Source organism: Mobula birostris, chromosome X, assembly GCF_030028105.1.
Source record: "Mobula birostris isolate sMobBir1 chromosome X, sMobBir1.hap1, whole genome shotgun sequence".
Taxonomy (NCBI): domain Eukaryota; kingdom Metazoa; phylum Chordata; class Chondrichthyes; order Myliobatiformes; family Myliobatidae; genus Mobula; species Mobula birostris.
In genome coordinates, this window is record NC_092402.1 from 510,727 (window position 1) to 521,581 (window position 10,855).

Consider the following 10,855-nt stretch of genomic DNA (forward strand, 5'->3'; position numbering starts at 1 on the left):
AGGAGAAATACAATGCATTGAAATAGTATTCAGTCCGCACAAATACAGTATTTTCATGTTTTATTCTGTCATTTTCTAAATATTTTGAAGTAGAATTTATTGAGCTGATCTACAAAACATTGTGCATCATATCAAATCAAAAGAAAAATTCCAAAGTTTCTCAATAATTTACTAAAAATTGAAAGCAGAATTGTGAGTCTGAGAAAGTATTAATCCCTTCCTTTGTAATTACCACACTCACTTTCCTCAGGTGCCATTTGTGATCTCACCAACTCACCTAATTCGTCAATGCAGAACATTGAATTCATAAGAATAAAAACCCCTCACTCTGTAAGGTCCAGCTGTATGATAGACTTAAAACAGACCAAACCAAAATGAAGATAGCAGCTGCTTTTGATGGGAGGGTTTTTGCACCTTCTGCGGAGATGTGATGGCCGAGAAAGTCAATGGCTGATAACCCAGCCTGCTATTTTGCATGGTTAGTAATCAATTCGTGTTGGCTTAAGTGCTCGTAAAGTGTGCAGAGATGAGGTTCATGTTTGGATTTGGATGCATTGGTGACAAGTATGTCATTCAGGTGATCAAAAGGAAAATCTAAGTTTTTAATGCAGAGTCCATCAGCTACTGGAAGACTGTACTACATTTTTCAGACCAAACGGCATGCGTAGAACTCAGAAAGGCCAAATGGGATTATCACAGCCATATCTAATCTGTACAGGACTTTCAGGCCTTTTAACATTCGAAGTGTTTCTATGAGTTCCCCCGTCATGCTCCTGAACTCCAGGGAATGGGGGGGACCACTAAGCATATCTTTCCCTCCCCCCCCTCTCTGCATTCCACAGGGATCCCTCCCTACGCAACTCCCTTGTCCATTCGTCGCCCCCATACCTCCCCACTGATCTCCCTCCTGGCACTTATCCGTGTAAGCGGAACAAGTGCTACACATGCCCTTACACTTCCTCCCTTACCACTATTCAGGGCCCCAAACAGTCCTTCCAGATGAGGCAACACTTCATCTGTGAGTGGACTGGTGTGATATACTGCGTCCGGTGCTCCCGACGTGGCCTTTTATATATTGGCGAGACCCAACGCAGACTGGGAGACCGCTTTGCTGAACATCTACGCTCTGTCCGCCAGAGAAAGCAGGATCTCCCAGTGGCCACAGATTTTAATTCCACAGCCCATTCCAATTCTAATATATGTCTATCCACGGTCTCCTCTACTGTAAAGATGAAGCCACACTCAGGTTGGAGGATCAACACCTTATATTCCGTCTGGGTAGCCTCCAACCTGATGGCATGAACATCGACTTCTCTAACTTCCGCTAAGGCCCCACCTCCCCGTCGTACCCCATCTGTTACTTATTTTTATGCACGCATTCTTTCTCTCACTCTCCTTTTTCTCTCTCTGTCCCTCTGAATATATCTCTTGCCCATCCTCTGGGTCCCCCCACCCCTCCTTGTCTTTCTTCCCGGACCTGCTGTCCCATGATCCTCTCGTATCCCCTTTTGCCTATCACCTGTCCAGCTCTTGGCTCTATACCTCCCTCTCCTGTCTTCTCCTATCATTTTGGATCTCCCCCTCCCCATCCAACTTTCAAATCCCTTACTCACTCTTCCTTCAGTTAGTCCTGACGAAGGGTCTCGGCCTGAAACGTCGACTGCACCTCTTCCTAGAGATGCTGCCTGGCCTGCTGCGTTCACCAGCAACTTTGATGTGAGTTGTGAATACTGTACGTTTCCACCAAAATCACATCAAATCACAATACCTAACATTCAAAACATAAGTAGATATACTGAATGAAACATAGTTCAAAAAAGTTTAAAGAAAAATTTATTTTCAGAGTACATACATGTCACCACATACAACCCTGAGATTCTTCATCTGCAGGCATAATTAGCAAATCTATGGAACAGTAACTGTAAACTGTAAACACCAGGAACTGTAAACAAACTGTTCAAATTCAGATATAAATAAATAGCAATAAATAATGAGAATGATATAACGATATCACATCCAACCTTCTCCTCAGTTCTTACAGAAACATCTGCATGATGCTAAGCTAGGGCACATCACATCATCCCACTAAGAAATGTGCTAATTCCGTTGAAAATGAATAACATTTTTTTATTTAAAATGATCAGGGTTGATCATCTGAGGGTCTTTTGCACAAATGCAACATTTTTTCATATGTTTGTTTTTAATTTTATAAATTATACGATTATATGATAGCCCAGTACCCACAAAATCAGTCGTCCTCAAACAACAGATTATCATTTCAATTTGATAAAAAAAAGTGTGAAAAGGTAATTTAAAATGTATAACATATATTCCAGATGAAAGACGAGATTGAAAAACCTCTTTAAAACTAAAGAGAGTGAACTTTCAGCAATATTCACTCTTATTTGCGGTTGCTCAAAAGGTGTACCAAGTTTTTGCCAACACCATCAGATACTTCGGAAAAAAAAGCCATAAAATCAGGCAACCGCATGGTCAACTATATTCCTGAGGACCCCTTTTCCACCCTCCACATCTGCGAAATGCAACAAGGTCAAACAATCTCCTCTAAGTTTGCTGTTTTTTCAATAATTGTTTTGTATTTATTGATGTTGCTACTGTCACAACCATGACGAGTCAACTTCTGTCTCTTTTGTATGGAAGGAATTATTTAAAATTATGACATAAATTTATGCATTTTGAGTAAAGTCCAGAGGCAGCTAGCAACAGAGGGAATACAGGATGGCTCCTGTATATAACTCAAGGAAATGAGGCACTTGAGGAGTTTCAGAAATGCAAAAGACTTCTCAGCAGATGAATTATGAGGAATAAAAGAGGACTTAGGGTTGCAGTGCAATACAAGAGGAAAGAAAGTCCCAAAGGTTTCTTTAGCCATCTTAACAGCAAAAGAATAACAAGAGACAAAGTTAGTCCACTGGCTGATCAGCTGTCATCTATCCATGGAACTGAGAGAGAGAGAGAGAGAGAGACAGAGAGATTTTTTCATCGGTATTTACTTGGGAGACAGACACAAATAGTTGACCTGAGGCAAAAATTCGCGAAGTCATAGACTGTATCTAGTCACAAAAGAGGAGGGCTGGCTGTCTAGAGGCAAACTAGGGTGCATAAGTCAGTAGGGCCTGACAAGGTTTTCCCTTGGACCTTGTGGAAGGCTAATGTTGAAACTGCTGGGGCCTCGGCAGGAATAGTTAAACCACCTTTAGTCATGGCTGAGGAGCCAGGAGAGTGGAGGATATCTAAAGTTGTTACGTTGTTCAAGAAACATTCTAAGAAATAGCCAACAAGTGACAGGCTAATTTATTTATGGATAAATTATTGGAAGGTATTCTAAATGCAGTGTTAATAAATACAGTGGATTCTGGTTAATTGGGACAGCCACGAATTAAGGAGAACTCTGAAAGAACAAAAGCAAATCAAGAAAATAATCAGGATTCCTTTGTTTATTGAGGACACTGCCTCTGAATTGGGACAGAAGACTACTGCCAAGCATCGGTCTAACCAGGGTCAGTCACGGACACTTGTGTGGCCATCAGACAGTGCACCTCGCGATGAAGGTGACACATCTGAACATGAGCCCGTGATGACACTGGATGCTGAGAAATATATTGTTGGATTATGTTGTAACTTCCCTTTGAAAAAGGGACATGCGACAACTTCATGCCAAAGAGACAACTTTATCTCGAACTTCAAAACCGTTATGTATATTCAGAGGCTTTCACAACCCGTACGGCATGGCAGGCACACTATATACAAAGCCCACCAGAAGTAAAAAGAACGGAAGTAAAACCCCCCATTATCCGAATTAGTATTAACTTACTTTTAATAAAATAGTGCTCACATTACAACACTTCTCCCCCTTTAAAATACAACATCCCGAAATGTAAAAAACTAGGTCATAGAAACAGTGGTGTTATAAACTTGCACACCCCTGAAAACTTATACTAGTATCTCAGTCTCAGTTTATCAATACAAAACATCTGGAAACATGTCAGATTCAACATTCAATCTAACAACAACAAGAATAAAGAACTGTCCTGTCAAAGATTCAGTCTGTCAGGAGGTTTACACGTGCGCTGTGATCTGCGCACTATCCCCGGTGACCCAGCAGGCACCGCTGGTGAGGGTGTTTTGGGTGGATCTGGTTTTGCGGGCATGAGAGGGGTCTGTGTGTCTGCATGAGAATATCCATCCTCCTCAGGGGACCCCGACCCCTCTGCCAGCGTCTCGTCCTCTGCCGAAGTCACTGGTGGACATGTTTCCACTGTAGCCTGACTCACAAATGGAAACTCCACGGAACTGTCTGCCTCTGAGCCGGTATCATGATGCAGGCGCACCAGGTCCTGATGTCTGCAGAAAACCTGCCCATCAGCCAGCTTAACAACATAGGAGACGGGACCACTCTGCTAAAGAATAACCCCAGGCAGCCATTGCTGATTGTTTCTCACAAAGACATTGTCATCTGGTTTGAACAGTCTCTCTCACGCATGTTGATCATGTCCCTCTTTCTGCTTTTCCTGCTTTCTCTCCACTTTCACCTTCGTGTCTGGACGCAGGAGGTCCAATCTTGGCTTGGGCCGACGACCCATCAGCATCTCTGCGGGAGTGCGGGCGGTTGTAGTCTGTGGCGTGAGGCAGTATTTAAACAGGAAACATGAAAGCCGCATGCTCAGAGAGACCCGTCATCCGCTTTAGCCTGCCTTCACTGTCTGAACAGCCCGCTCAGCCAAACCATTGGAGGCTGGGTGGAAAGGGGCTATCCGAATGTGATGAATGCCATTCTGCTGCATGAACTCACTGAACAGGTCACTGGTGAACGTCGGGCCATTATCAGCGACCAGAGTGTCAGGCAACCCGTGGACTGCAAACACTTGCCTGAGTTTGTCTATGGTTGAGGGGGCTGTGATGTTGCTCATGATGTGAGCTTCGATCCATTCAGAATGCGCGTCTACCATTACAAGAAACATCTGCCCCATAAACTTAAAGAGGGGTAACTTTGAAGGTATGAGACGTGAATTAGCTAAGATAGACTGGCAAATGACACAAAGGATTGACGGTGGATATGCAATGGCAAGCATTTAAATGTTGCATGGATGAACTACAACAATTGTTCATCCCAGTTTGGCAAAAGAATAAATCAAAGAAGGTAGTGCACCCGTGGCTGACAAGAGAAATTAGGGATAGTATCAATTCCAAAGAAGAAGCATACAAATTAGCCAGAGAAAGTGGCTCACCTGAGGACTGAGAGAAATTCAGAGTTCAGCAGAGGAGGACAAAGGGCTTAATTAGGAAGGCGAACAAAGATTATGAGAGAAAACTGGCAGGAAACATAAAAACAGATGGTAAAGCTTTTATAGATATGTAAAAAGGAAAAGACTGGTAAAGACAAATGTAGGTCCCCTGAAGACAGAAACAGGTGAATTGATTATGGGGAGCAAGGACATGGCAGACCAATTGAATAATTACTTTGGTTCTGTCTTCACCAAGGAGGACATAAATAATCTTCCAGAAATAGTAGGGGACAGAGGGTCCAATGAGATGGAGGAACTGAGCGAAATACATGTTAGTAGGGAAGTGGTGTTAGGTAAATTGAAGGGATTGAAGGCAGATAAATCCCCAGGGCCAGATGGTCTGCATCCCAGGGTGCTTAAGGAAGTAGCCGAAGAAATAGTGGATGCATTAGTGATAATTTTTCAAAACTCGTTAGATTCTGGACTACTTCCTGAGGATTGGAGGGTGGCTAATGTAACTCCACTTTTTAAAAAAAGAGGGAGAGAGAAACCGGGGAATGATAGACCGGTTAGCCTAACGTCGGTGGTGGGGAAACTGCTGGAGTCAGTTATCAAGGATATGATAACAGCACATTTGGAAAGCGGTGAAATGATCGTACAAAGTCAGCATGGATTTGTGAAAGGAAAATCATGTCTGACGAATCTCATAGAATTTCTTGAGGATGTAACTAGTAGAGTGGATCGGGGAGAACCAGTGGATGTGGTATATTTGGATTTTAAGAAGGCTTTTGACAAGGTCCCACACAGGAGATTAGTGTGCAAACTTAAAGCACACGGTATTGGGGGTAAGGTATTGGTGTGGGTGGAGAGTTGGTTAGCAGACAGGAAGCAAAGAGTGGGAATAAACGGGACCTTGTCAGAATGGCAGGCGGTGACTAGTGGGGTACCGCAAGGCTCAGTGCTGGGACCCCAGTTGTTTACAATATATATTAATGACTTGGATGAGGGAATTAAATGCAGCATCTCCAAGTTTGCGGATGACACGAAGCTGGGTGGCAGTGTTAGCTGTGAGGAGGATGCTAAGAGGATGCAGGGTGACTTGGATAGGTTGGGTGAGTGGGCAAATTCATGGCAGATGCAATTTAATGTGGATAAATGTGAAGTTATCCATTTTGGTGGCAAAAATAGGAAAACAGATTATTATCTGAATGGTGGCCTATTAGGAAAAGGGGAGGTGCAACGAGACCTGGGTGTCATTATACACCAGTCATTGAAAGTGGGCATGCAGGTACAGCAGGCGGTGAAAAAGGCGAATGGTATGCTGGCATTTATAGCGAGATGATTCGAGTACAGGAGCAGGGAGGTACTACTGCAGTTGTACAAGGCCTCGGTGAGACCACACCTGGAGTATTGTGTGCACGTTTGGTCCCCTAATCTGAGGAAAGACATCCTTGCCATAGAGGGATAACAAAGAAGGTTCACCAGATTGATTCCTGGGATGGCAGGACTTTCATATGAAGAAAGACTGGATGAACTGGGCTTGTACTCGTTGGAATTTAGAAGATTGAGGGGGGATCTGATTGAAACGTATAAGATCCTAAAGGGATTGGACAGGCTAGATGCAGGAAGATTGTTCCCGATGTTGGGGAAGTCCAGAACGAGGGGTCACAGTTTGAGGATAGAGGGGAAGCCTTTTAGGACCGAGATTAGGAAAAACTTCTTCACACAGAGAGTGGTGAATCTGTGGAATTCTCTGCCACAGGAAACAGTTGAGGCCAGTTCATTGGCTATATTTAAGAGGGAGTTAGATATGACCCTTGTGGCTACGGGGGTCAGGGGGTATGGAGGGAAGGCTGGGGCAGGGTTCTGAGTTGGATGATCGGCCATGATCATAATAAATGGCGGTGCAGGCTCGAAGGGCCGAATGGCCTACTCCTTTCTACTACATAGAAAACATATTTTCTATGTTTTCTATAAAAGGGCCAGCAAAGTCCAAATGTCGCCTCGACCAGGGTGGTCTGGCCACTCCCATGGATGCAAAGGAGCTGCTGGTGGCATATTCTGATTAGTCTGACATTGCGTGCATGATTTTATCTTGTTCTCCAGATCCCGATCCATTCCTGGCCACCAAACATAGGATCTTGCAAGGCTTTTCATTCGAGATACTCCTGGGTGAGTCTCATGAATTTCCTCCACAATCTGTGAATGGCCAGGGGGAGGCACAATGACCCTCGCCCCCCCCAGAAAATCAGCCATCCTGCAGACTGAGTTCTGTCTTGATGTTTGGCATAAGGCCTCAGTTCCTCTCCTTCCACGACTCTGGGCCAACCTTGTAAAAGATAGTCTTGAATGGACAGGACTGGGTCCCTCTGTGTCCACTGCTTCATCTGGGTCGCCTTTACAGGCGTCTCTGACAGCCTCTCCAATGAAAACACAGTCTCTGCAGGCACATATGTAGTAACAGGAGTCTCAGGTAAAGGTAGTCGACTCAGTGCATCAGCATTTGCATTATTCCCACCCGCTCTGTACACTATAGTGTACCGGTAGGCTGACAATTTAAGAGCCCAATGCTGTGTCCTTGTAGAGGGTGATTATCGTTGCGTCTCCGAGGTCAGGGGGCATCTATTCTTCTTCCCACATGCTTGTCAGGATGCTGTGGAAAGCCTCAAGTGATTCCTTGCTGGGTGCCTTGTACAGTTCAGCAGCTATTCCATTTTTGCTGGGTGCCTTGCCACTGCTCATCTGCGTGATAGCCTTCTTGACTTCATCTATCGAGGGAGGATCATCTAGTTCCTCGTGAATAGGCTGTTGGGGGATATGGTCCAGAGCAGACTGGTCGACTGATGAAGGGCGGTTCAGGAGCTGGCTGAAATGCTCTTTCCATCTGTGTTGGATGCTCTCCTTGTCCTTTAGCAGTGTGGTTCCATCAGCAGACAACAGTGGAGATGAGCCAGATCTTGAGGGGCCAAAGATCATCTTGATGGAGCTGAACAGCAGCTTCGAGTTGTTGATGTCGGTGAAGTGTTGCACCTCTACTGCTTTCCTATCCCACCACAGGTCGTGCATCTTGTGAATTTCCCATTGGGCATGGGCCTGAAGGGACTTGAACCACTCTTTCTTGGGAATGGAGCTTGGGTCGTTTTGCCACTCCATGAATGCTTTGCTCTTCCTCGCCAGGAGATCTTTGATGGCACTGTCATTCTCGTCGAACCAATCTTGGTGGTTCCGGTCCTTGGGTCCGAGGACTGATTTTGCTGTCTCCGTCACCATCTCTCTGAACTGATTCCACTTCTGGGTTGGCCCACCAGTTAGTGGTTCGTTGGCAGACAGCTTCTCATCAAGGGTGGTCTGGAACTTGTGAAGATACAGAGGCTCTTGGAGTCTGGCAGTGTTAACAGCTGTTCTGATGAACTTAGGGCGCTTGGGATGGTGGAGAGTAATATTTAGCTTCAATGTGGTGCGGACAAGCCTGTGGTCGGTCCAGCACTCCGCTCCTCGCATGGCTCTGGTGATGAGGACATCCTGGATGTCTCGGCGACATACTATAATGTAGTCGATCATGTGCCAATGTTTGGATCTTGGATATATCCATGTTGTCTTGTACTTGTTTGCCAGCCTGAACACTGTGTTTGTGATGAGGAGGTCGTATTTTGCACATTTGCTGAGGAGCAAGAGGCCGTTGCTGTTCATATTGCCAATAGCATGTTTGCCTAGAACCCCTTCCTAGCGTCTGTGATCGCAGCCTGCTCGGGCATTGAAGTCACTGAGCAGAATTAGGTTGTCGTTGGCAGGGACTGAGCACTGAACAGAGCTAAGTTCGGCATAGAACTGTTCAATGGTCTCATATTTGCTGGTCACGTTGGGGGCAGAAGCGCTGATGACTGTTGTGTGATGTTTGTGGCTGAAGGGCAGACGTAGCCACATAAGTCTTTCATTGATTCCCGCGGGCAGGTCTGAGAGTTGTTACAGGAAGCTGGACTTGACTGCAAATCCAACTCCATGAATCCTCTCTTCATCTTCTGCTTTTCCTTTCCAAAAGAAAGTGTAGCCGCTGGTGGTTTCAGTCAGGGATCCTTCCTCTGCAAGCCTGGTTTCACTGAGGGCTGCGATGTTGATGTTGTATCGTGAAAGTTCCTTGGCAAGAAGGGCTGTTCTTCTTTGGGGTCTTGCTGAGTTCTCTCTGTCTATGAGTGTGTGGACATTCCATGATCCTAACAGAAGTTTCTTTCTTCTCCTTTGAGTGTAACCGCATTGGTGGATGAACTGCCAGCTGCAGCAAGCTGGCCAGTTATCTGTCTGTAGGGCAGGCAATGTTTAGGCCACCTTTTCTAGGCCCCTCCCTATCAAAGGGTGAGCAGTGCTGTCCTGAAAAGGGCTGCTCAGTTGCCATTGGTGCTGCCGGACTGCTCTGCTGCCCTGGGTACAGAGAAGAATGACCACTTGTCCAAAGGCCGCCTACATGCGGGTCTGTGACCACAACTCCCAGTGGTCACCACCTCCTGTTGCTCCCCCACCACTGTAGGGCTTGTAGAAGACTGGTAGGAATTGAAAGTTCAAAATGACAGAACCCCAAAACCACACCAAGATTTGTTCTGGCAGTCTGGTTCCCACCACCCTGCAACTCCTGTTTAATTCGCCCATGAAGCACGAGCAAACCTTCCCACCGGGATATCAGTCCCCTTCCAGTTCACATGCAAACCGGTTTCTCTCTACAAGTTGCAAGTTCCCTGGAAGACAGCCCAATTATACAAAAAATCTAATGCTATCCCTCCTCCGCCAACTCCTTGACCATGAGTTAAACTATATGATCTTCTTATTTCTGGCCTCACTGGCATGTGGAAAAGGTGTCAATCCTGAGATCACAAACCTGGACATCCTGTTCTTTAACATCACACCTAACTCCATGAATTCACTTTGCAGAACCTCGTCACTTGGTACCTACATGAACCACGACCTCTGGCTGCTCACCTGTCCTCTTGAGAAAGCTAAGGACTCGATCTGAGGTGTACTGGACCCTGGTACCTGCGAGGCAACATACCATCTGGGTATCTCGTACTCGCCCACAGAACTTCCTGTCTGTTAACAGGCTGGAAGCAGCGAGTGGGAAGAAAAGGGGCATTTTCTGGTTGGCTGCTGGTGACTAGTGCTGTTCTACAGGGGTCAGTATTGGGACGACAACTTTTTCCATTGTTTGTCAATGACATGGATAATGGAATTGGTGGCTTTGTGACAAAGTTTGTGGATTCTATGAAGCCAGGTGGAGGGGTAGGTCATGCTGAGGAAGCAATGCGATTGCAGCAGAACTTGGACAAGTTGGAAAAATGACAAAAAAGTGGCAGATGGAATACAGTGTTGGAAAATGTAAAAGAAACAACAGGGTGGACTATTACCTAAATGGGGAGAAGCTTCAAACATCAGAGGTGCAGAGGGACTAAGGAGTCCTCATGCAAGACTCCCAGAAGGTTAATATACAGTTTGAGTGTGTGGTAAAGAAGGCTCATGCAATGTTGGCATTCTATTCAAGAGAATAGAATAGAACATAGAACTTAGAATAGTACAGCACAGTACAGGCCCTTCAGCCCACAATGTTGTGCCGACCCTCAAACACT